We start from the raw sequence: 26,556 nt of genomic DNA on the forward strand, positions 1-26,556 counted from the left end.
ACGGAGAGCCACTTCTCTGAGGGTCTCAATTGAACAACACACTACACGGGTGTGTGTGTGTGTGGGGGGGTAAGTCTCCCTATTGCTAACATCTGACCTGAGACACAGACCTTCAGACTGAAGGATTTACACCAAGAGTTCCCTGCTTTTTGAACCTTCAGACACGGATTTAATTACACTCCAGATTTACTGGGTCTCAAGTTTGCAGATAGCAGATGGGAGGACTCTTGCTCCCTGTAGCATGAGCCAGCTCCTATAAGGTATCTTCTCTTGGTCTCGTCACGCTGCTGCAGTACAACACTTGAGGCTGGTACGTTGTAAACAACTGTCTTCCTCTTCTCATCACTCTGCGGCTGGAGCGGGCTAGGGTCAGCTCTCTAACAAACTTGGGTTTTAGTGGGATCTGCTGCACCCAGGCTGTCTTCTTTTTAGTGGCATCCTCTCATGAGGAAATGATTTGTTTATTATTTGTTTATATGTCTATTTATTAAAAACAATAAAGTGCCACACACGTTAGTTTCCAAGAATTGTCCGGAGATGCATCACTAGATCTCAGGAAGCTATCTCATAGCCATTTGGAATCTAGAATGTAAGTGGGTGAGACTAAATTTGATGTAACTCAGAAGTTGAACTTGGAGGATAACAATGAACTAGGAAGTCATGGTGGCGCCCTTGGCCCTCTCCTCCTCTGTAGAAGAATATAATGGGAGCCCTGCACACAAAAATTCCTGCTGCATGCCCATGTTGAAACCCACCCCACCTCCGGTTTACAAGCACTGCTACAATCTGGTAAATGAACTGGAGTTGTTGGACTTCTGAACCCCCTCCAGTATCTCCTGTCCTGTGGATGCTGGAAAGAGACTCCCTTCAGAATTTTGGCCCCCTCCCCCCAGATATGAGAAACATAAGTAATAAAGTCACTGTGAGTTATTTATTTCTGTTGCCTCAGATGAAATTGGATAGCAAATGTGCTTAGAGGTTTCAGATTTTAATTGTGACTAATTGCACTCAGACTCATAAAGGGGCAAAACAACACCCAGAGCCAAATCAGAGGACGGTGGAGCTGAGCCTCAGAAGTGAATCTATCAACATCTTCGAGATCTGTGTCTAATGGCTAGATCTGAACGTTGCCAGGCAGAGGCAGGTGCGTGGGTTTGGAGGTGCCCCAAGCAACCAGCCCAGCAGTCAGTGGGCTTCTCTTCCAGCTCCCAGAGAGGTTGAAGTCTGAGTTGTTTGTTCATTCTCTTTCTCTGGACTCTACAAACAGAAGCAGTTAGACCCCAAAGGCTGACGCAGAAATCTCACCCAGGGGATGCCATGGTGCTGACTAGCTGGCGAGCTCACTGGAAAGGATCATCAGGACAGTGTTTCCAGTGACCCTCCTTACCACCATGCTGGGCTCCCCCTAACCACTCCTCCACCCTGCTGGCTGCCACCATTTAGAGATGGTGGGTGAATAGTGGAGGCTCCTCCCCACCCTGTGTATGTGTGTGTGTCTGTGTGTATATGGGTGTGTATAGGCGTGTGTGTGTGTGTGTGTGTGTGTGTGTGTGTGCGTGTGTGTGTTTGCTTTCTTTTTCCCATGGATATTATGTTTCGACATCCTAAATAAGGCCTCTTGGATCTCTCCTGTTCTATCCCAAATGTCAGAGGCAGCAAAGACTCAATCAAAGAGCTTGGCTTTGTTCTGCACACCGACCTGTTCAGATCCATCTTTCTCCATGGGGTCTATGCAGCCCAGGAGACAGTGCCACCAGGTCTCTGTACCCTGAGCACCACCCTCATAAATCCAACAAAGTGTGGACAGGAAGTGTGTGGAAGGAGTCGCATGTACAGTCATCCTTCCTGTCCCAACTCCTCAACCTTGTAGAACAATCACTGTTTGCATCCTGTGAAACACTATGTACAGTGTAGAGATGGGATGAGGCATATGGGAAGGTGTCACAGGGGATTTGCAAATGCTACACCGTTTTCCATGACAGATCTGAGCTTTCATGGATTTCTGGTAACTGTGGGTGTGCTGGTTAGTTTTATGTCAACTTGACATTAGCTAGAGTCACTGGAGAAAATGGAGATGATGGAGCCTCAATTGAGAAAATGCCTCCATAAGATCAGGTATGGGCAAGCCTGTAGGACATTGTCTTAATTAGTGATTGATATGCAATGGCCTAGCCCATTGTGGGTGTGGCCATCCTTAGGCAGGTGGTTCTGGGTGTTATACAAAAGCAGACTGAGCAAGCCATGAGGAGCAAACCAGTAAGTAGCATCAGCTCCTGCCTCCAGGTTCCTGCCCTGTTTGAGTTCCTGTCCTAGCTTCCTTCCATGATGAACAGTGATATGGATGTGTAAGTTGGATAAACCTTTCCTCCTCTAGTTTTTGTGGTCATGTGTTTTATCACATCAGTAGTAACTCTTAGGACTAGAACCAGGTCTCTACATGGGGGGACTGGATTACTATGCCTTCTCCACCCCCCAAAGATGGCCACTGAGCACTGTGGCCCATCCTAAGACATTCATCTGCATTTCCCAGAGAACTTTGTGCTTTCTCTGGTCTCCTGCTGCCTAGGGAGCTGCTTTGCATATGCCCCTTTTGTTGCTAACTTCTGTGAGTTTGTTTCCCAAGTTTCTATTGTGTTACCTCTGTGACTCTTACAGAACCACCAAATGCACGCATGCACACACACACACCATACACTCACATATACATACCACACACTTATTCACATGCAACACACTCACATACACACAACACACATCACATATACACACCACAGAGATACACATCACACAAATACACAGACTCATGCACATACTCTACACACTCACACAGGCACCACACACACACTTACATACCACACATACACACATAAAAATACTCATATATACACACACACATCATACACTCACACATCACACATACTCACATACACATCACACACACACATAAACATTTGCACATGCACACACACTAACATACACACACACCACTAAAACACTGAAGTTTGTTTGTGATGAACATATCAAACCAGAATCTTCTGAAGGATTTTGCAATAATTGTGAAAAGTGAAATACAGATGGAATCTTTCTTCCAGGACTCGCAGTCTGAAGGTGGGATAAGATATGAACAGAGACAACCAGACTACTAGTAGTAAGGGCCACTGATGTGAGGACTGTTGCAGAAGCTGTTGGCTAGTGCCTTCTCCTGTCTTTCCTGGGCCCTGAACACACAGGCTGAGATATGGCACAAAATTTAGAAATGGCCTATCTTACCTAGGGTCTTTGTTGCTATAATAAAACACCATTGCCAAAAGCACCTTGGGGAGGAAAAGGTTTCATTTTACATCTTTTTTGAAGCAGGCAGAAGCAGCTGACTAATTCTTCCGGGACATAGTAAAACACCAAGTTCAGTCATCATTGGTACAACACTTCAGTTTGGGGGGGAGGGAATTAACACATGAATTATATCACTAATTCTTCATTAATTCCTGAGCAGTCAGTCCACAACTGAAGGAAAACATGGCAGGACTTGAACCTGGTGGCGAGACCTGAAACAGAAGCTCTACAGGAATGCTGCTCACCGGCTTGGCCCTCATGGGTTTCTCAACTTGCTGTGCTAATACCATCCCAGACTTCCTTCCCAGGGGTGGCATTGCCCCAGTGGGTGAGCTGGACCCACCCACATCAATCATGGACTAAGCAAAGATCCCACAACCTTGTCTACATGCCAGTCTGGTGGGGACATGTTCTTAGTTGAGGTTTTCTCTTCTCAAAGGACTCTAGTTGTGTCAAGATGAAAAATACAAAGACGACAAACAAAACAAACCCCGCTAACTAGAACTTCACCTCCTTCCCAGAAAACATGGATAATCAGTCTCATATTTTTAAGGAAAAATAGTGTGTTTCCAGACAGTTTATAGTTTCTTATGGTTTTCACCAATGTGCCCATTCAAACCCGACTGAACATTGTATGTAGTGGCTCTCGGAAAATATTAGTTCAACTGAATAGAACTTTAAGTGCTCAGTAAAGGATGAAGAATTAGTGACAGAATCCATGTGTCACTTCCCTCCCTGAAAACTGAAGTGCTTTAATAGTGTTACATGAGTTTAATATCTTACAAATGTCTATGTCCCTGGATGAATTAGCCAGCTGCCTCTCTAACTCGAAAAGGCAGCCATGATGGATCTGTAGCCGTATATAAAAACATTCAAGATTGATGAGAAGAAGAGAAGATGCAAGATGAAGAGGTGGAGAAGGAAGGAAAGGGGGGAGAAAGAGCAGAAGAAGGAAGAGAGGGAGGTGGAAGAGAGAAAAAGGAGGAAGGGGAAGAGAAGGAAGTCTGGAGTTCACAGAATGGCTAGACTTCCTGGCAAGTGACCTCCAAGGGTTCCCCTGCCTCTGCCCCTCTTTGCTAGAGCCAGACATGTACACCAGGCCCTGATGTTCCTTGGGTGCTGGAAATACATCCCCATGTCCCCAGGCTTTCGTGGCAGACACTCTACAGACTGAGTCACCTCACCTCCCTAGACCACGATGCTTTGCTCTCTGTCAGCTTAGGCTGCAGTGTGAGCGCAGCAGGTAAAACATGGTTTCTGTGCAAGCCTGTGGTTATTTCCAGAGGACTGGATCAGTAGACAGTCTAATGAAGATCTGTTCTCAGCAAGGTAGGCAGGCATAACTAGTCAACTGAAGATGGACAAGAACAAGAGGGTGGAGGACACTCGACTGAACAGGGATTTTGTTCCCATCTGGTGCTCAGACCTTTGGATTTAGATTACAGTATGTATTATTGATTTTGCAGCTCCCAGGTCCTAAACCAAACTCTACCCTGGCTTGCCTTAAGTCCCCAACATCACAGGGCTCTTCAGTTCTACAACCATAGACGATGATATGTATCTCTGTGGATTCCAGCTCTCTGGAGAGTCCTGACTAACATAGAGCCTTGTATTCACTCAGGAGAGGTGCCACACAGAAGAATCACAGGGAGTTGCCCATCGAATATCAGAAGAGACACTTTCATGAAAAAGAACGAATGCTACACAGTGTCTTTGTGGTCATGTGAACAAAGACAGAACATCACAGAAATATTATGATCGTTTCTTGTTTTTGTTTGTTTAATCATGTCAAGTATTCATCATCTGGAGTTCTTAGAATCCCTGGCAGCCAAATTCCTGTCCAATGAAATGTATGAGGTAGGTAATATCTTCCATAGTAACTTTCCCAGGATGCCTTGCGAGGTAGAGGTTGGGAAGCCAGGGTCTGAGGATTTGGTGGCCTCTCCAGCTGTGGTAGACACTGTCTTAAATCACAGTTGTAATGACTCCAATGCCGGAAGCTAGCACTCATCAGTCCTCCTCCCTGTCATCTGACTCCTACATGCTATCTGTTCCTTCTATCAAGATGGTCCCTGTGTATGGAGGTCACAAACACTGGAAGGAGACTGAACTTGGAGCACTGAGCTCCAGAGCAAGGCTGTGTTGGTATTTTAAAAGCCAGATGACTGTGCCAACAGCTTTGCATGGACTGTTTGCTCAAGGCCACGTGGGTATGAGGTGGAGGGATAACATTTGATCTCTAAGACATGGCTTTCCTGTTCTGACATTTAGCCATCCCAGAAATATCTCAGTTGCTGAGGGACTGGGATCTATGGTCTGTGCCTCCTGCACTTTGCAGAGGACCAGGAAACGGCCAGTTAATGGATGCAGGCAGAGGTTGAATGGACACTACATGATTTACTCTCTTGGATTTTAACTTTTAGAACATTAATGACCAACATCTTTAATGAGATATAATACATACACACACACACACACACACACACACACACACACATATATATATGTATACATATATATATATATATATACAATTTTGCAAACTGTTAGGAAAAATTTGTCTAATTAATAGTTTATTTGTATGAAAGACATATATTCATAATATATAATTTATACACAATTATATATATATATAATTTTGCAAACTTTTAAGAAAAGTTTGTCTAATTAATAGTTTATTTTATGAAGATATATATAAATCTTCATAATATATATAATTTATAATTATATATATATATATAATTTTGCAAACTGTTAGGAAAAGTTTGTCTAATTGATAATTTATTTTTTATAAAGAAACAAAATATGTTATTCAGAAAAATGTTGGTTTAGACAGAAGCACAGGTTTCTTTCTGTATAGAAAGGGAACCATACAAATGATTTTACCAGGTCCTGGGCCATTCCTCCTCAACCCTTGCTGGGACTTGCATCTTCCTCAATTCTAAGAGTAGAGGTCTGATGACACAGAGGTCTGTGTGAATGGAGTCCTGAGAGGTGCTGTCACCGATGTTGGACATCAGTGCACTGTGAAGTTGAGCTGAGACAATCAAAACTTTTTAAATCATCCTGGAGGCACCTACCCCATAGCTTCTGTGTGGCCTGACACTCTCCCTCCTGGTCCTAGTTCAATCTGAAATGTAGAAACCCTAGTTAACCACAGGGGTCATTATAAAGAAAAACCTTAAAGAAATATAGGAGAACTTTGGTCACCGGGCTGAGGTCATGAAAGAGGAAACACAAAAATCTCTTAAAGAATTACAGGAAAACACAAACAAGCAAGTGAAGGAGCTAAGCAAAACCATCCAGGATCTAAAATCAGAAGTAGAAACAACTAAGAGAACTCAAAGGGAGACAACTTTGGAGATAGAAAACCTTGGGAAGAAATCAGGGGACATAGATGCAAATATCAACAACAGAATACAAGAGATAGAAGAAAGAATCTCAGATGCTGAAGATACCATAGAAACCATGGACTCAACAGTTAAAGAAAATGAAAAATGCAAAAAGCTTGTAACCCAAAACATCCAGAAAATCCAGGACACAATGAGAAGACCAAACCTAAGGATTATAGGCATAGATGAGAGTGAAGATTTGCAACTTAAAGGGCCAGCAAATATCTTCAATAAAATTATGGAAGAAAACTTCCCTAACCTAAAGAGAGAGATGCCCATGAATATACAAGAAGCCTACAGAACTCCAAACAGACTGGACCAGAACAGAAATACCTCCCATCACATAATAATCAAAACCCCAAATGTACTAAACAAAGAAAGAATATTAAAGGCAGTAAGAGAAAAAGGCCAAGTAACATATAAAGGAAGACCTATCAGAATCACAGCAGACTTTTCACCTGAGACTATGAAGGCTAGAAGATCCTGGGTAGATCTCATGCAGACTCTAAGAGAACACAAATGTCAGCCAAAACTACCATACCCAGCAAAACTCTCAATCACCATAGATGGAGAAACTAAGATATTGCATGACAAAACCAAGTTTACCCAAATCTATCCAGAAACCCAGCCCTACAAAGGATAATAGGAGGAAAACACCAATACAAGGAGGGAAACTTCACCCTGGAAAAAGCAAGATAGTAACCTTCTTTAATCAAACTCAAAAGAAGATAACCAAATTTAAAAAAATAACATAAAAAATGACAGGAAGTAATAATCACTATTCATTAATATCTCTTAACATCAATGGGCTCAATGCCCCAATTAAAAGACATAGACTAACTGACTGGATATGTAAACAGGACACTACATTTTGCTGCATACAGGAAACACACCTCAATGTCAAAGACAAATACTACCTTAGGGTAAAAGGCTGGAAGATGATTTTACAAGCAAATGGTCTCAGGAAACAAGCTGGAGTAGCCATTCTAATATCAGATAAAATTGACTTTCAACCCAAAGTCATCAAAAGAGACTCTGAGGGACACTTCTTGCTGGTCAAAGGGAAAATACAACAAGAAGAACTCTCAATCCTGAACATCTATGCTCCAAATGCAAGGGCACCCTCATTGATAAAAGAAACTTTACTAAATCTCAAAGCACACATTGCACCTAACACAATAATTGTGGGTGACTTCAACACTGCACTTTCCTCAATGGACCAATCAGGAAAACAGAAACTGAACAGGGACACAGTGAAACTAATTGAAGCTTTGGAACAATTAGATTTAGTATATATATATATATATATATATATATATATATATATATATATATATATATATATAACATTTTATTCTAAAGCAAAAGAATGTACCTTTTTCTCAGTACCTCATGATACCTTCTCCAAAATTGATCATATAATTGGTCACAAGACAGACCCCAACAAATATAAGAAGATCGAAATAATCCCATGCCTCCTATCAGATCACTATGGAGTAAAAGTGGTCTTCAATAGCAACAAAAACAACAGAAAACCCACATACACATGGAAACTGAACAATACTCTACTCAATGATACCTTGGTCAACGAAGAAATAAAGAAAGAAATTAAAGATTTTTTAGAATTTAATGAAAATGAAGACACAACATACCCAAATCTATGGGACACAATGAAAGCAGTGCTAAGAGGAAAACTCATAGCCCTGAGTGCCTCCAAAAAGAAAATGGAGAGAGCATACACTAACAGCTTAACGACACAACTGAAAGCCCTGGAACAAAAAGAAGCTATTTCAGACAGGTGGAGTAGAAGGCAGGAAATCATTAAACTCAGGGTTGAAATCAATCAAGTAGAAACAAAGAGAACCATAAAAAGAATCAACAAAACCAGGAGCTGGTTCTTTGAGAAAATCAACAAGATAGATAAACCCTTAGCCAGACTAACCAAAGGGCACAGCGACAGTATCCAGATTAACAAACTTAGAAATGAAAAGGGAGATATAACAACAGAAACTGAGGAAATTCAAAAAAATCATTAGATCCTACTACAAAAGCCTATACTCAACACAACTGGAAAATCTGGAGGAAATTGACAATTTCCTAGACAGATATCAGACACCAAAACTAAATCAAGATCAAATAGATAATCTAAACAGTCCCATAACACCTGAAGAAATAAAAAGGGTCACAGAAAGTCTCCCAACCAAAAAAAGCATGGGACCAAATGGCTTCAGTGCAGAATTCTATCAGACCTTCATAGAAGACCTAACACCAATACTCTTCAAAATATTCCACAAAATAGAAACAGAAGGAACTCTACCCAACTCGTTCTATGAAGCCAAAATTATGCTGATACCAAAACCACACAAAGATCCAACAAAGAAAGAGAACTTCAGGCCAATTTCCCGTATGAATATTGATGCAAAAATACTTAATAAAATTCTTGCCAACTGAATCCAAGAACACATCAAAACGATCATCCACCATAATCAAGTAGGCTTCATCCCAGGGATGCAGGGATGGTTCAATATAAGGAAATCCATCAAGGCAATCCACTACATAAACAAACTCAAAGAAAAAAACCATATGATCATCTCATTAGATGCTGAAAAAGCATTAGATAAAATTCAGCATCCTTTCATGCTTAAAGTCTTGGAAAGAACAGGAATTCAAGGCCCATACCTAAACATCGTTAAAGCAATATACAGCAAACCAGTAGCCAACATCAAACTAAACGGAGAGAAACTTGAAGCAATCCCACTAAAATCAGGGACTAGACAAGGCTGTCCTCTCTCTCCATATCTTTTCAATATAGTACTTGAAGTTCTAGCTAGAGCAATTAGACAACATAAGGAGGTCAAGGGGATACAGGAAGAAGTCAAATTATCACTATTTGCAGATGACATGATAGTCTACTTAAGTGACCCGAAAACCTCCACCAGAGAACTCCTACAGCTGATAAACAACTTCAGCAAAGTGGCTGGTTATAAAATCAACTCAAGCAAATCAGTTGCCTTCCTATACTCAAAGGATAAGCAGGCTGAGAAAGAAGTTAGGGAAATGACACCCTTCACAATAGCCATAAACAATATAAAGTATCTTGGTGTGATACTTGGTTTGTCTAACCAAACAAGTGAAAGATCTATACGACAAGAACTTCAGGTCTCTGAAGAAGGAAATTGAAGAAGACCTCAGAAAATGGAAAAATCTGCCATACTCGTGTATTGGCAGGATTAATATAGTTAAAATGGCCATCTTGCCAAAAGCAATCTACAGATTCAATGCAATGCCCATCAAAATCCCAACTCAGTTCTTCACACAGTTAGAAAAAGCAATTCTCAAATTCATCTGGAATAACAAAAAACCCAGGATAGCTAAAACTATTCTCAACAACAAAAGAAATTCTGGGGGAATCAGTATCCCTGACTTCAAGCAATACTACAGAGCAATAGTGTTAAAAACTGCATGGTACTGGTACAGTGACAGGCAGGCGGATCAATGGAACAGGATTGAAGATCCAGAAATGAATCCACACACCTATGGTCACTTGATCTTCGACAAAGGAGCCGAAAACATCCAGTGGAAAAAAGATAGCCTTTTCAACAAATGGTGCTGGTTCAATTGGAGGTCAGCATGCAGAAGAATGTGAATTGATCCATTCTTATCTCCATGTACTAAACTCCACTCCAAGTGGATCAAGGACCTCCATGTAAAACCAGACACACTGAAACTAATAGAAAAGAAATTGGAGAAAACCCTTGAGGACATGGTCACAGGGGGAAAGTTCCTGAACAGAACACCAATAGCTTATGCTCTAAGATCAAGAAATGACAAATGGGACCTCATAAAAATTACTAAGTTTCTGTAAGGCAAAGGACACTGTTAAAAGGACAAAATAGCAAACAACAAATTGGGAAAGGATATTCACCAACCCTACATCTGATAGAGGGCTAATATCCAATATATACAAAGAACTCAAAAAGTTAGACCCCAGGGAACCAAATAACCCTACTAAAAATGGGGTACAGATCTAAACAAAGAATTTTCACCTGAAGAAATTCGGATGGCCGAGAGGCACCTTAAGAAGTGCTCAACATCATTAGTCATTAGGGAAATGCAAATCAAAACAACCTTGAGATTTCACCTTATACCAGTCAGAATGGCTAAAGTCAAAAACTCAGGAAACAGCAGGTGTTGGCGAGGATGTGGAGAAAGAGGAACGCTCCTCCACTGCTGGTGGGGCTGTAAGATGGTACAACCACTTTGGAACTCAGTCTGGCTGTTCCTCAGAAAACTGGACATGACACTTCCGGAGGACCCTGCTATACCTCTCCTAGGCATATACCCAAAGGATTCCCCGGCATGCAAAAAAGACACATGCTCTATTACGTTCATAGCAGCCTTATTTATAATAACCAGAAGCTGGAAAGAACCCAGATGTCCCTCAAAGGAGGAATGGATACAGAAAATATGGTATAGTTAAACAATGGAATACTACTCAGAATTAGAAACAATGAATTCACAGAATTTTTAGGCAAATGGTTTGATCTGGAAAATATCATCTTAAGTGAGGTAACCCAATCACAAAAGAATAGACATGGAATGCAATCTCTGATAAGTGGATATTAATTAGCCCAGAAGCCCCGAATACCCAAGGCACAAATCGCATAACAAATGACTCCAATGAAGAAGTATGGAGAGGGTCCTGATCCCGGAAAGGATTGATCTAGCTTTGGAGGGGAATATAAGGACAGAGAAAAAGGAGGGAGGTGATTGGAGAATGGGTGGAGAGAAGAAGGTTTATGGGACATATGGGGAGGGGGGATCTGGGAAAGGGGAAATCATTTGGAATGTAAACAAAGAATATAGAAAATAAAAATATTAAAATAATAAAAAAAGAAAAACCTGAGGGGGACTCGTGTAAAAACCAAAAGGTTTTACTTCTGTGTGTCCTTTTCAAAACCCCTTTCCATCCTGAGACCTGAAAACATCCTGTGTGTAATCGTGCAGGCTTTTTGTGCTAGTTGACGTAACGTTTAAGTTGCAGCTGTCCTCCTGGTCTTTACTCTGAGGTCATGAATCAGAATGCACATCCAGTTCTATTGTTAACACAGACCGTCTTCTCAGGGAGCGTTCATTTCACCCCATTGCTCTGACACTCTCGTCTTGCATCAGGACCGGCCTGTTTGGCTTCCTCAGGATTTCTTCTAAGCACATCCAGCAGAGCCAGAGAAAGTCTGATGCTATTGTTTGTTTTTCCTCTTTCCTTACAAATTGATCTTTCTCTGTGAGGTTGGGTTTAGGCTGAGGGCAACTCATTATAAACCCACTAAGAATGTATGTGGAATTGTGTTCATCCTAGAGATGGATCTGGGAAAACCTGGCCGTCTTCCAGTTATTCAAAAATGGGAGAGTTTCTATTTAATCCCTTCTCCACGTGTAGCTGTCAGGCATCTATTTCTGCCTCTCACCCTCCTTTACACTAACTGGATATTAGAGCTGTTCATGATTTATGATTCTATGAGAAGTATGGGGTAGTTTACATCAGATACCAGAACTATCTTTATTCCGGTACTCAGAAGAGTTGGTTGGTTTTTATACATTCCTTTTTTTTTTAAATCTAGAACTTAATTTTTAAATTGAGGACATGGCTTTCTAGGCAGTGAAATGACTTTACAATCTCAGCTACCAAAGGTAAATTTCTTCTCTCTCTTGGTGATACATATGTTAAGGTAGCATCTGAACCTTATAGAACACTGGATGATATTGTTAGCACATGAATCTTTATCTTCTTTGATTCTTGATTACAGTGGGGACATGTATTTCGTGACTACATGGCTTTGGCTGTTTGTTTGATATAGACTTCCAATCTCATGCTCATGCACAAGGCTAAACTTTCTGCTTGTGAAGCCTGGTCTCTGGTATTTTCAACAGTTGCTAAAACTACAATTGTAGCAATAACAGCTAGTATTAACAGCAACATTCCCAACTTAAGACAGTCATGGTCGAGTCTCTATTCACATGTCTCTAATTACTCCAGGTAAACGAGAAGGAGCTGAGGCTAGATGCAGACTAATGTGTCTTTACCCACACAGCTGTTGGGCGCTGGGGTCTGGTCCAGCCTTGACCCTTGAAGACGGCCTCTATGGTCTTCTGCAGTATAATGCGCTGGATGACTGTTACAGGAAGAGTCCTGATGGTTTTCATGAACCTCCTCCCACGTGGCTTCCCATCCATCCCAGCCTGCTCTGTCCTCTCGTGGCTGCAGTCCTGGGCTCTTTCTCTCTTCTCTGTGATTGAGTTTGAGAAGCCGGGCCATTGACATGATGTTGGAAGTATGGAGAGAGAGAGAAACAGGTACATTTCTCTCTCTGACTTTTCTCTGGATCAGTTGTTAGCAACTGAGTTCACACTAACTCCTTCACCCAGCTTCGACGCTAGGTTTGAGCTCCAGCTATTACCTTCTGTCGACACTGAAGTGATGGCGGCTACCAGCTGCCCTGCTGCAGAGACCTCATCCCTTCTCATGTATCCCCTTAGCCTTGCTAAGCCTGTTATGAGGGACTCGTTCCTCAATATCTCTATTTCAAAAACCTGACAGAGACCCTGCCTAATTCAGGGATCTATTTAATTTCATTTTCATTTCATTTTTCTCTTTGACAGCTTTATACGTAAAATAATTTATACATAAACCCTCCCCCAAGATCCCACCTGATCCCCCCCTCCTTTATGCTGAAACTTCTCAACAAGTCTTCCCCCCAACTTTCCTGACATTAGCATGAGGTCAAACCACCTGTGTCCATGCAGACCCACTTTTTAAAACTTGCAACGGCGCATCTAGTAAAACTCTGGGAAGCTAACATTAAAGATTCTCTGACTAGAGCACTGGCAATAACACTGTACACCACAAAGAAAAGGTATTGCTAAGGTGGACTTTGTTAAAATCACAAACCGGTATTTTATGCAAATGACCCTGGAGAATGGAGAAAAGTTCTGAAAGGTTGGCAGGACACGAAGAACTGGCTGGCATCACAGAGTACAGAGAGCCCGTAAAACCCAGCAGTACGACAACTCTGTGAGAGCATGCAAGGCACAGGAGCAGAGTCCTCATCAAAGGCTTCTTCAGACACAGAAAATGTGTGGAAGACACTCAGCACCATGTCATTAAGGATCTGAAAGTTAAAACAACCAGACATCCCTGCTTACCTACTGGAATGACACAAATCTCCAACACTGACAACAACAACAACAGTAAATGCTGCCAAGGACCAGGAGCGGCAGGTGCCCTTGCTGGTGTGACTGCAAAATTGACAGCCACTTTGAAAGACACTTTGGTCCTGCTATGGTTTGGATCTGAAATGCTCCCCAAAGGCCATGTGATGTAGACGTATATGATGCATATGATGTTTGTGATGTTTATGATGTTTATGTGTATGTGTATGTGTATATGATGTATATGTACATGATGTATATTTATGATATATATGCATATGATGTATATGTGTATGTATGTATAGTATGTATGTGTATATGTACACACACACACACACACACACACACACACACACACATGCTTCAAGAAAAGCTAAAGGGAGCTGAAGAGACAACTCAATGGTTAAGAGCAGGTTTTCCACTTGCAAAAGATCCACAATCAGTTCCAGATCCCAAGCTGGGCAGCTCGCAACTGCCTGTGATTTTCAGCTCCAAGAATCCAACACCCTCCCCTGGCCTCCACAAGCACCTGTACACACATATACAACACCCTCCCCTGGCCTCCACAAGCACCTGTACACACATATACACATAAATTAAAATGAAATAAAAAATAATGACCATCTGTGTAATACACAATGCTTGTGATTGCTTAGAATTCTCTGTTTCTACCTAACACTCTGATTTGGCATTTGCTTGTTCCTTGCAATGATGTTGGATATTTTAGTTATTATACATTTCCTTTTTTCTGACTTTGGTTACAATAATGTGAATTTTAAATGTAGGTAAAAGTGTGTGTGTGTGTGTGTGTGTGTGTTTGGGTGTATGTTTGAGGGGGCAAGTGAGAGGTAGAGAGAGCTTTTTACCTTCAGAACATTTAAAATACAAATACCCTGTTTTCAGTAATGGTTATTATTTTTTTAAATGGACCTAATTATTCTACCTGATCTGCCACTATTTTTATGTTCTATTTTTTCCTTTAATACATATTCAGTGTTTTTTTTTCCTCCTGCAGCAGTGTGGGAATCAGTGATTTTTCTAAAGCCTTAGCTATTTACTGTTGCCTCTTTTAAACGAATGAGGTTTTATTTTAATTCCTAAGTTTAACCTTTCCTCCTTAAGACTCTGCAAATGCTACTTTTGTTTAAGTCTGGTATGGGTTGTGATGGACAAATTTGAAACGAAGATTCTTTTTCTTAAATGGTAAGTATATTCACTGATCTGCCCTGACCCTCGGGATAGGCATTTGTCTCGGGATTTATGAATTCCTCAGGTTTATACCTGGGTGTGGATCTGTGATTTTCTTTGGTTGAAAATACAGTATTTTAATTTAAATCCTTTGGGGTGACCAGCTCCTTCACTTCAGATGCTGCTTTCCATTCTGTTTGCTGTGTTAGTGTGTGCTCAGAGCTGACTTCCCACGCTTCTTTCTTGGTGTCTCCAGTCTCAGCGATGTTTCTCTTTGAAGGTTACACTCTGTTTAAGTACTTACTTGGCTTTAGTTTTACATTTAGAGATAAAGCCTTTCAGGGTTTCTTTTTAAGTCTAGTGGAAGTGTGGATCCAATTTTATCCTCGTGCAAATGAATGTAGCCTCTCTAACTCCATTTACAAGAAAGTTTATAATTTCCCCAATGATTTGGGAAAAGTTATGATTTCCCCAGTATTTCCCCCAAATCTCAACTCCCCAGTGGTTGTCTCTGTGTTGGGGGATGTGCTGTTATGAAAGGATCTGGTAGATCCTGAGAAACTGGGATTTTTGTTGGATCTCTCGGCCAGGTTAATAATACACCTTGTGGTCACTTAGGACTGCTGTCCTACTGCGGGCTCAGCCTGTTTGCTTAACCTGCCTTTAAGAAAACAGCAATGCATCCACCCTTCACTATCCTTGGATTTCCTATATGATCCCTTTACATCCTCAGCTAATGCATATCTGTGACCTGTGACATGCACCCTTCTGTCCGTGACACAGGAGCAGTGCTCATGTGGATGGATGGATGTTAGGACAATTATTTGCTGAAGACAGAAAATAAGACAAAGGCAACCTATAAAACGAGTCTTTAAAACAACACAGAGATGTTGCTCCATAAACAATATTAGTTGTAATATTGTGTCTGGGTCAGCTGGAATCAGTGACGTCATCCCTTGTAAACTGTTAAAGATTTCCGTGATGTCTCTCTCTCTCTCTCTCTCTCTCTCTCTCTCTCTCTCTCTCTCACACACACACACACACACATACACACACACATATGCACAGTGTGTGTGGGAGAGAGAGAACAATGAAAGAAACAGGGAGAAGAGAATTCAAAATCTGGGCTAACTCTTGGTTGAATTACACCAAGGAGAAATGGTTTTATTTTATTTTACTCTCTTTAATATAATACTGACACAGTATTGGTGACTCTCATTATCAATGTGTTCAGACTGATGCAGAGTGTAATAGCTCAAAGTTTCCATACACATGGCTCTGTTTCAAAGTCGCCGTAGATCCACAGCCCGTTCTGTTCTGCATTGTGGTCTGGTGGATGGATGCACTGTTTGCATACTGGTTAAACTGCTGAAGCTTCAAAGTGTGTTTCCACACCTAGTGAGCCCCAGTCTGTCTTCCTCTTTAGCATGTTCTTGGTAAATAATCCGTATGAATTTTAGTGATAGTTAACCAATGCAAAGACAAAAATAAAATCCTATCTTTTTGTGGCTGAATTGCTGAAGTTAAACGACATTTTATGTTTGGACTAAGTGAAAATTAATTAATTTGAGGAAAACTGACTGAAATATAGTGTCATGTTTCTCTGTTCACAAATGAATATACTTTCAATTTTATTCAAGTCGATCCTGTAGACACATTGTAAAATCTTCACTTGCTTTTTTGCCGATATTTTTGAAGATACAATTGTGTTTGTATGTGTGTCTCTGTGTGTTAATATGTGCATGCAAATGCCCATGGAGGCCTGAAGGGGGCACAGAATGCCCTGGAACTAGTTACTGGTGGTTGCGAGCTGCCTGAGAGGGTTCTGAGAACTAAAATCTGGTCCTCTGCAAGAGAAGCAAGTGCTACTACCCACTGAGCCATCTCACCACCATGGCCCATTTTTTTTTTTTTTTTTTGCAGCATGGCTTCTAAGTGATTTGTTATTCTCTGCTGCTCTTGTGAATAAAACCTACTTTTCTTACTGTCTTCTCATCTCTGGGGTAGTCAAAGTGCCTGGTGAGGTCACATGTTCCCCTTTCATCATTAGCTCCTCTGTCAAAACCCACATCTCCCTCTGCTGTTCAGTTCCCCAGTCCCTAGTCCTCAGGTCTCCAGGGACTCAGACCCATCTGAAGTGTCCCAGACCCCAGGGCTGGCCTCTCTGATGCTGGGGTGAACATCTTGTTCTTCTGGGTTCACACTGCAGTCTTCTCTCTTCAAGTTTCCCAGGGAGAAGTTAGAGCAGCATTTTCCCACCTCATACTGCCACACTGGAAGCTGGATAGCCAGCTGGATAGCCGCACACATTCTGCTCTCCCAGGAGCTGGACGGAGGGCAAGAGCTGCCCTTAGAGTCTGTGAATGCTGTGGGGGCTAACTAGCCATGTGGAGAGTTCTCACTGAGGTAAACTGAGTCAGATGATCACCAGGTCACCGCCTGCAGCTTCAATGGTGAGGGTGGGGTCAATGAGAAAACCTCGGTCACTGTGGATGTTGTAGCATAGAATATCTGTGGTTCTCTCTCTCTCTCTCTCTCTCTCTCTCTCTCTCTCTCTCTCTCTCTCTCTCTCTCTCCCTCTCCCCCCTCTCTCTCTCATTTTTTTTTTCAAATCAAGAAGCATTCCTTCTCAGCACAGCACTGAGAACTTTCTATGCCTCTCAAGGCTTAGGAATCTCTTGAAGAGAAATCTCCTTCAAACTCAGTTCATACACACAACAAAAACAAAGTCAGCCATTGAGATTACATCTCCCTGAGAAGATTTTGCTCGACCCAGTAAAGAAAGCAATTGATAGAAGGAAGAGGTGGGTGGCCTGCTGGGTGGGCAGACAGTTGCAACTTATAAATCTGAGCCTGTGTCTGACAAGGCATTCAAATGTACACATACCATACAACAGGATAAATAAATAACCTGATGAATGAATAAATGAATGAATGATCACAATAATGTTGGACAATTTTCATAAGCACAAAACCACATTGAAATATCATCCCCCTGGTTCAAATGGCTGTTATCAAAAGTGATTGGCAAAGGCATGACTTTAGGGGAACAATTCTTGTATGATGGTGGGAATCTAAACTGATATGGGGTCCATGAAAGCGGCACAGAGATTGCTCAAAATATGACAATAGTATTAATATGCTGACGTGTGCCTTTGGGGTGTATAAACGGATATCCATTTGTCCCAGATAATGAGATAATCTCACTGAAGTCTGACTGGCTGAACCTGCAGGTTTAGCTGGGATTACCATGGGAACACACACAGTGGGCTGGCTGCTTAAAGGAACATGCAAACCCTACAGAGGCTTCACCATCCAGCACCCCACCCCTTCTCAGCAACTGTTAATCACTCATGCACGCCTTGAGGAGGACGGGACCCCACGAACTGCAACACGAGCCCCGCCCCCACACTTCCCATGAGGTCCCTCAGTGGGCCCAGTCTTGGAGGGTCTTGTGTGGGTCTAACTGCACAGTTACATCATACCTAGAGTTCCCCTTCCGGCTCCTCTTCTCTTTTCTGTGTTTTCCACCTCCTTCCCACAATGCTTCCTGAGCCTTGGAAGGAGTTGTCTGGAGATGTGATAATTTTCTTCTATTTAGGACTGAGACTTGGTTAGAGAATGTCACTGTAACATTCTCAGCACTGGGACTGCCTATGTGTTTGCAGAGTGACTACCAGATTGTGTCTACTCCTATAGAGTAACGCTTCCTTGACTGAGGCCCATCGGAGTGCAACTTATGGGAGCAGACGCAATGTGTAAGAAGCAACTGGATAAGTCAAAAGCACCCATTTAAGAAAGAAATAGTAATGGTGTCCTCACTATAAGACTTACCATCTTCACGGCCACAGCCCGCCCTTACGTCTAAGTGGACGATGGTGGGTCCCACTTACATTGCTTGTGCCGCTAGCACACCAGTGGGCATTTCTTGTCTGATTTGTGTACTTCAGAGTCCATATCCGAGCAGGAATGTTGAGGCAATTCTCCCAGGGTAACCTATGTGCTTCTGGAACTAGAAAGTGAGCTAGCGCGGAGAAAACTCCCAGCTCAGTCCTATTGGTTTTTAAACATGTCCTGTGATAAAGACATGTAGGGTGTCTTCGGCAATTTCATCTTACTGTGGTCTAGTGTGCAACCCACACCACATCCCCACAGTGGGGATGGGAGTCAGAGACATCATGAGAAGGTAGCCCACCCTTGGCACTGGGATTTTCAGTCGGCAACCTTATAGCTCCCGGAAGTTTTTTTTCCCAGACAATAGGCTACATTTGCTCAAAGACTTCAGCTATCATGTTAGTGTTAAGATTTACAGGTGTGGGTGTGGCAGGATCGTGGCGTCCTGTGTTTCTTAGCCAGCCATAAAATGCCCAACCATTTTATAGTTTTACCTGTCCTTTCCACATTGTGTGGCCTGCCCTCTTAGCCTCACTCCTTGGCTATATCTGCACATCTTCCTGATGTGGATCTAAGCCTGTAAAACACTGAGACGTTAGTATTACATGAAGCCATTTTTACTGAGGGGTGGGCAGGCTCTCCGAAAGCCCATTCATGACCCATCCAAGCAGGTGACACTTGGTCTTGGAATTCATCAGCTAAGGGGATACTCAGGAGAGTCTTTGGAAGCTCCCGTAGCATTGGAAGACCCCAGTGCATGTAAGAGAGCATTGGGTTTGTGTGTTATTTTAGTTATTATTAACTGTACACATGCATGGTCAGACACATGTGCTGTGTACTACAAGTGTTCTGAGAGAGGGTTTATTATTTCTTACCACCACCAACATCTGTGAGATCACAGATGTGTTAAGTCTTACCGTAGCAAGGATTTTGCTGTGTGTGTGTGTGTGTGTGTTTGTGTGTGTGTATTTAAAGGCAAGGCATATACATTAAATCCCTACAGTAAAAAAGAATAAGACAGCTCAATTGAATTTTATTAGACTTTTTCAATGCTCCTGATAGTCCTAGGTGCCGGTTTATTAAGCAAATATCCCACTAAAATAACGGTAGCTTTTATTTTCTCCAATCAGAGATGAGTTCAAGGGAGTGAAGCGGGCGGTATGACAAGTCTCTATGGAGATGTCTGTGACAGGTGGGCGGAACCTCTTTTTATCTCGGAGAGTAATTACTATCTTTAGTCACATAATCATTATTTTTCTCAAGCATGCATGACTTCTTTTAGACATCTTTTTTGACAAACTGTACTTTAAATGTGAATCATCATTAGGAAATTATTATTCATATTGTACTTAACATTTTAACAAATTTGACTCAACATTCTCATTTTAAAAATAAATAAACTCAGAGAGTCTGAGCTGTACCTGAGGGAGTCCCCCCCCCATGCCTGTGTTTCTTACTGTGCATGACATAAATCAGACTTTCTTTTCTTCCCCTCATATGTGTGGCTACACGGTCCCTGTATTGTGTTTACATTTTCTATAGACACAGGGCAAGGTACTGCCTTCTAAGCTAAAGATAACACTTGCCACGGTTTCTGCTGTCTGCTGGAGACTGGACCTCATGCCTGTCACCGTGTGTCACTGTGACTCTCTCTTGTCCTGTTTCAGAGTGGTCACACACCTCTGTCTGGCTTCCCAGGGTCATTTTAAACTAATTCTTCTCTTCCAAACTATCTCCTCTTCTACATATCTCCATCTCTGATGGGGCCAGAATTTGGCCAAGGATGGAAAAAAATTAGCCTCCTCAAACCTTGTTTCACACCAACAATGTTTCCACGCCTTTATTTTAAATAAATAAATAAATAAATATCTGGTTTAAGGTCTGCGGAATGACTTTGTGCAAAGGGAAATGTTTAGTTAATGAACTCTCATTTCGGCTCCCACAAGCTAGCACAGTAAGCTCCCTCTGCCAGCACAGCAGACTTCCATAGCCAGTCTCGCCCTCCAAAGTTTCAGTTCCTCACCTTCACCCATAGGCCTATAGTACATGGAAAATTCCAGAAACAAACATTTACCCTTTCAAACAGCAGACTCTCTGAGTCCTTGGATGCCATCTCTCAGGGTTCTGCCTTCCAGCCTAGAATGCAACCCAAGTCTGTCTGTGTACTCGTGGTGCTGATGTGGCCTGACTTGACTCCTAGGCACCTAGGGACTCTTAGATTTCAGACATTCAACTCCTGACAAGGCGTGATTTGCACTGAGGCTTCTCTGATTTCATTGCTTGACAGTCAGCAGGTATGCTGGGGACGGAGAGCAGACAGAGAGGATCCCTAGTGTTTGGGCATCACCTCCCACAGCACAGGGAACTTAGTGAGTGCAATAGGATTACATAGGAGACAGGAGCTCTACGTTCACAGAACTCTCATCTCAGTACTGTGTAGCAGCCATCTCGTTTCATTCTATCATCATTGTTATCCTTATTATTATTACTATTATTATTATTTTATTAATTTTATTTGTTTACATCCCCCTTCCTGGTTACCCCTCCACAAATCCCCCATCCCATCACCCCTTGCCCCCTCCCCTTTGCCTCTCTGAGGGTGTTCCTCCACCCACTCACCCACTCCCGGCTCACTACTCTAGCATCCCCCTGTGCTGGGGCATCAAGCCTCCCTTCCCTCCCACTGATGTCGGATAAGGTTATCCTCTGCTACATACAGGTCTTTGTATATGGGAGGAACATAATATGTGTGTATGTGTGTATTTGTGTGTGTGTGTGTGTGTATTTGTGTGTGTGTGTGTGTGTATTTGTGTGTGTGTGTGTATTTGTGTGTGTGTATTTGTGTGTGTGTATTTGTGTGTGTGTGTGTGTGTGTATGTGTGTGTGAGAGAGACTCGCCTTGGGGCAGAGGCTGCTACACTCCCAGATGCCACATTCCTATCTACTTAACAGCTGGACTTGCACATGTTGCCTTTAATGTAATTCATGACTTCCTCCAGTTAAGATCCACTTACCAGTACAGAGGAGAAAGCGATCCTTAATCCCCACAGGGACCATGTTTCATTCATGCTTTGGGGTAGAAATAGGCATTCCTATATTCCAAGCCTCTGTCACATCGACTTTATTTATAGCAGGCTTTACCAAGCTCAAAGAACTTATTCTGAACACTCTGGCTCGTAGTTTGAAAAACATGAAGAAAAAAATAAAAGAGCACCACACCGGGATTCATATAGGATCTCACCCTGTAAAAACTATCAAACTAGTGCAAAAACTGTGCTTTCATTAGTTGTTCAGTCGTCAAGTGTGTGTGTAAGTATGTGTGTATGTGTGTATGTATGTGTTTGTATGTATGTATTGTGTATTTGTATGTGTGTATGTATATGTGTGATTATATGCATGTGTGTCTGTGTGTATGCATGTATATGTATATATGTGTCTACATTTGTGTACATATGTAACTATGTATGCATGTGTATGTGGGTATGTATATGTGTATATATGTGTGTATGTGTGTATATGTATGTGTATATGTATGTGTGTGTGATTATATGCATGTGTGTATGCATGTGTATGCATGTATGTGTCTACATGTGTGTATATATAACTATGTATGCATGTGTGTATGTATATAAATATATATCTATGCATTTATATGTGTATAAATATGTATCTATGTATGTATATGTGTATATATAAATATATGTGTGAATATATGTAAATATGTATCTATGCACGTATGTGTATATGTATGTAAATGTATACCTGTGCATGTATGTAAATATGTATCTATGCATGAATGTATGTATATAAACATGTATCTATGTATACATGTATGTATATAAATACCTATCTATGCATGTGTGATGTATGTATATATGTATGCAAGTATCCATGTATGTATTTATGCAGTAAAGAAGACCAATTCATGGAATTAAAGGGCAAGCATCCAGTTTGACCAAAGAGTCTAAGATCCAGCCTACTACAGAATAGGATTGGCCTTAGTCCTCCGAGGCTCAGAGAGCGTCAGAACAGCATGAAGCAGCTGCTCAGGCCCCTTCCCACTCTGAGAGCTTAGACATCACAGGCAAGCATGTGATGAAAGCTGTATAATATTTTAGACGAACAAAACAAAAACATCACGGTGAGGGTGTCCTCAGATGACTCACACCGAGGCAACCCATCGTGAGTCAGTGTTTCCTGTGACACAGGTTAGCTGTCTTTCATTCTCTGTCCTTCACCAGTGAACAAAGGAAGCATAACCCTTCCTGTCCCTCTCCCGAACACAGTCTCCAATGGCATGCCAGAGCGATGGAGGAGGTGGCAGCTCTGTGAAAGGCCTCTTGTGGCCTGGTGACAAGGTAGGAAGGGAGCCAGCGCAGGCTGGCTGCTCATTCCTTTCACAGCACTTTCTTTTACTTCCTTTCTTTATACATTTCTTTTTCACTTTTATAAATGTCCTCAGGAGTTAAATGACAGCATGAAGGGCCAGATCCTATGCCCCTAAGGAGTAAATACACATATGTATGTGTATTCCAAGGTTACATACGTATATATACATATGCATATGGACCTCCAAGCTTATATCAGCCAGCTAACCCTTTCCTGTGTCCCAGCCAGTGATAGATCTACTGTCCACACAATCATGAAAACCCATGAAATTACTGAGCTGGAACACTCCAGAAGTCCCTCTCTTTTGCCAGACAGGGTCTTATGTAGCTCAGGTAACCTCAAACTCTTTGAGGTAGAGGCTGACCTTGAACTCCTGGTCCTCCCGGCTCCAGGATGTGCATGTACATATCTGTGCATGTATGCATATACATATATACATATATGCACACATTTATGTGTATATATGTTCTCAGAGAAGACTTCATCTCCAAGGAATAGAACAGAATGCAAACACAAATAGAATAAAATCAAAAGGCCTTGCTAAAAGTAGAGCACAATCCACTGCAGTCAAGAGTCAGCTGTAGCTTTCAAACAGATTCTGTGGAGCATGGCTCAGTTTCTGCATTTCTTTAAAATGACTGCAGGAAAGCCAGGCATGGTGGTGCGTGGCTGAAGGACTGTGTTGTGGGCACCGTGGAAAGCCTGGGCTCTTTTGCCATTTCAGCTCTCTTTCCCTTATAAAATGCAGGCTCAGCACCTGGGAATTGGAGCCAGGAGGACCAGGAGTTCAAGGTCAGCCTCAGCTTCAGAGAGTTCAAGGCTAACCTGTGCTACATAAGACTCTGCCTAGCACACGGGAAGGGGGCTTCTAGAGTCTTCCAGCTCAGTAATTTTATGGGTTTCCATGATTCTGTAGACAGTAGATCTATCACTGGCTGGAACACAGGAAAAGGTTAGCTGGCTGACATAACCTTGGAAGATTTTCCCTACCTGTCACCTTCCTCAGAAATACCCATGATCTGCAGGTCAAATATGCCCCCTGAAGGACTGTGTCGTGGGTGGTGTGAAAAGCCTGGACCCTGTGCCCACAGCTACTTCAGCTCTCTCTGGCTGCCTCCTTTCCTCCCTAAAATTCAGGTACAGGGTCCTCTTGCCTTTTCTTCCATAGAATCCAGTGAGGGCCTCTTGTGTCTAGAACAGCTCGGGTCTTCTGCTCTAAGACCCAACACTCAATGGTCACAACATCAAGAAAACTTTTCTCAGAAAACCATTGACATTTGTTGGATGTGTAAAACAGAACAACACCCTCAAAATAAAAATAAATACTGAAGTTTCAGGGCAAATGGCTATATCTGCCCAGACTATATCTACTTATCAGGGGCAGTGGCTGCTAGATCACCTCAGTTTTTGTTGGAGAGAGAAAGCTAGCCCCCCGCCCACCTCCAAGACCAGGTGCCATGGGTGTGAAGTCAGAACTCTGTCTTCCTTTGGTCCAGACAAGGAAGAAATGTTTATGTTTTTGTTTGGTTTGGCCTTGTGGTCTCCTAGTAAGTGCTGTTCTGGGAAACTAAGCCCATAGAGTGTGTTTGAGAGAGAAAATAGCTAACCATGCTTCCTGTTGGTCAGTTCACAGTCTAGCTCCTGCTCACTGTAAGCTCCTCTGTGCTCACTTGTTTTTAATCTTGCAATGAAATCGAAGTGCTTTCTAGTACATTATAATCAGTTTTGGGGATTTTACATTGCTTAGCAAAAGACCAGCATTTAAAGTCTTAAGCTACACGAGAATCTGCTTCCTCCCCTTATAGCTTAACTCCTTGCCCATTCCAAAAGGGGACAACACAAAAGAACGGACAAGCAGTCCACTAGAGAGTGAATCTCAGGAAGAGGTAAAAAGAGGTGCTGGAAAGCAGATCGCTAGCAGCTAAGGAGGCTGTCCTTGCTGAGCTCATTCGCAGGCCACACCCATCTGGAAAGAGAATCTCTCACAAATTGAAGGGGCCACAGAAAACAGTCCAGATTGAGAAGCAGGGTAAACAAAATAGATACACCACCACCGCCATTCAAGGCAGGCTGGCAGGGCACATTTCAAAGTCCACAGGTAGTTAATGAATAGCAGCAGACCCCAGATCCTGGAGCCCAGAAAACACCAAGCCAGATGAAACAAGAATCAAACTAAACACAGCTGAGCGCACCATTCTCCCATCTGACAAACCAAAGACGGGGAGAAAGCCTTGAAAGAAAACAGCATGAGTTGAGAAAGAACGGTAAGGTCCTCTGGGTCATGTGCCAGGGCGCTGGCCTCTTACTCCGCTGCCCGATGGTTTTCTCACTTTGTATCAATGATGTATGGACCGTAAATGTAAGAACGCGCACTGGGGACATGCTTCTCTTGTTCATGTAAGATGAACGGAGGTCCTGTTGTATGAGAAGCGATTTCTGTTATACAGTCGCCAGATCCGATGAGTTACAATCACTGATGGATTGCACCCCGCCCCACCCCCCACCTCACTCCCCCAGGGGACCTTGGGAACAGCTTTCCCAGCAAAGAGCATCCTGAGGTGTGTATTTAATCACAAGACATTACCTAATGGATGGAAAATTGGATACTGTTTTTGGCTCTGATGGGAATGGATCTGACGTCCCAAGGCAAGGTTAATGCATAAGGAGATGAAGGGCTGGGAGAGGCGCTGACCCACCGCTGGAAGCCCTTGGGAAGCAGGCAGGTAGCACAGGGCTCCACAGAAGGAAAATCTCCCAGAATCCCCGGGAAGGCATCCAAAAGGAGCAACGGTGCTTTCTCTTTTGTTTTGTTAGTTCCTAGGGCAGACATCTACGGAGATGCAAAAAGATAACAAGCAAGCTTCAGCAAGTAAGAACGAATTAAAACAGGAAGGGGAGTTGGCGTGGAGCATGGCGGTGGACTAGCCAATTCTACCCACCACGCCAGCACTTTGGTTTCCTAACCAAGGGTCTCCGTCTCTAAGAAAGCTGTCCAGCGTTGGTTGCAATTATGACCGAGTAGTTCTCCTCCCAGCTCTTTCCTTTTGAACTCTGCACCAAACACAGTTCATTATACATATGGTTTTATATGTAATACATTATAATATTACATTATATATTATAATATATTATTATATGTTTATATATTAGC

This window comes from Apodemus sylvaticus, chromosome 15 (genome assembly GCF_947179515.1).
Source record: "Apodemus sylvaticus chromosome 15, mApoSyl1.1, whole genome shotgun sequence".
NCBI lineage: Eukaryota > Metazoa > Chordata > Mammalia > Rodentia > Muridae > Apodemus > Apodemus sylvaticus.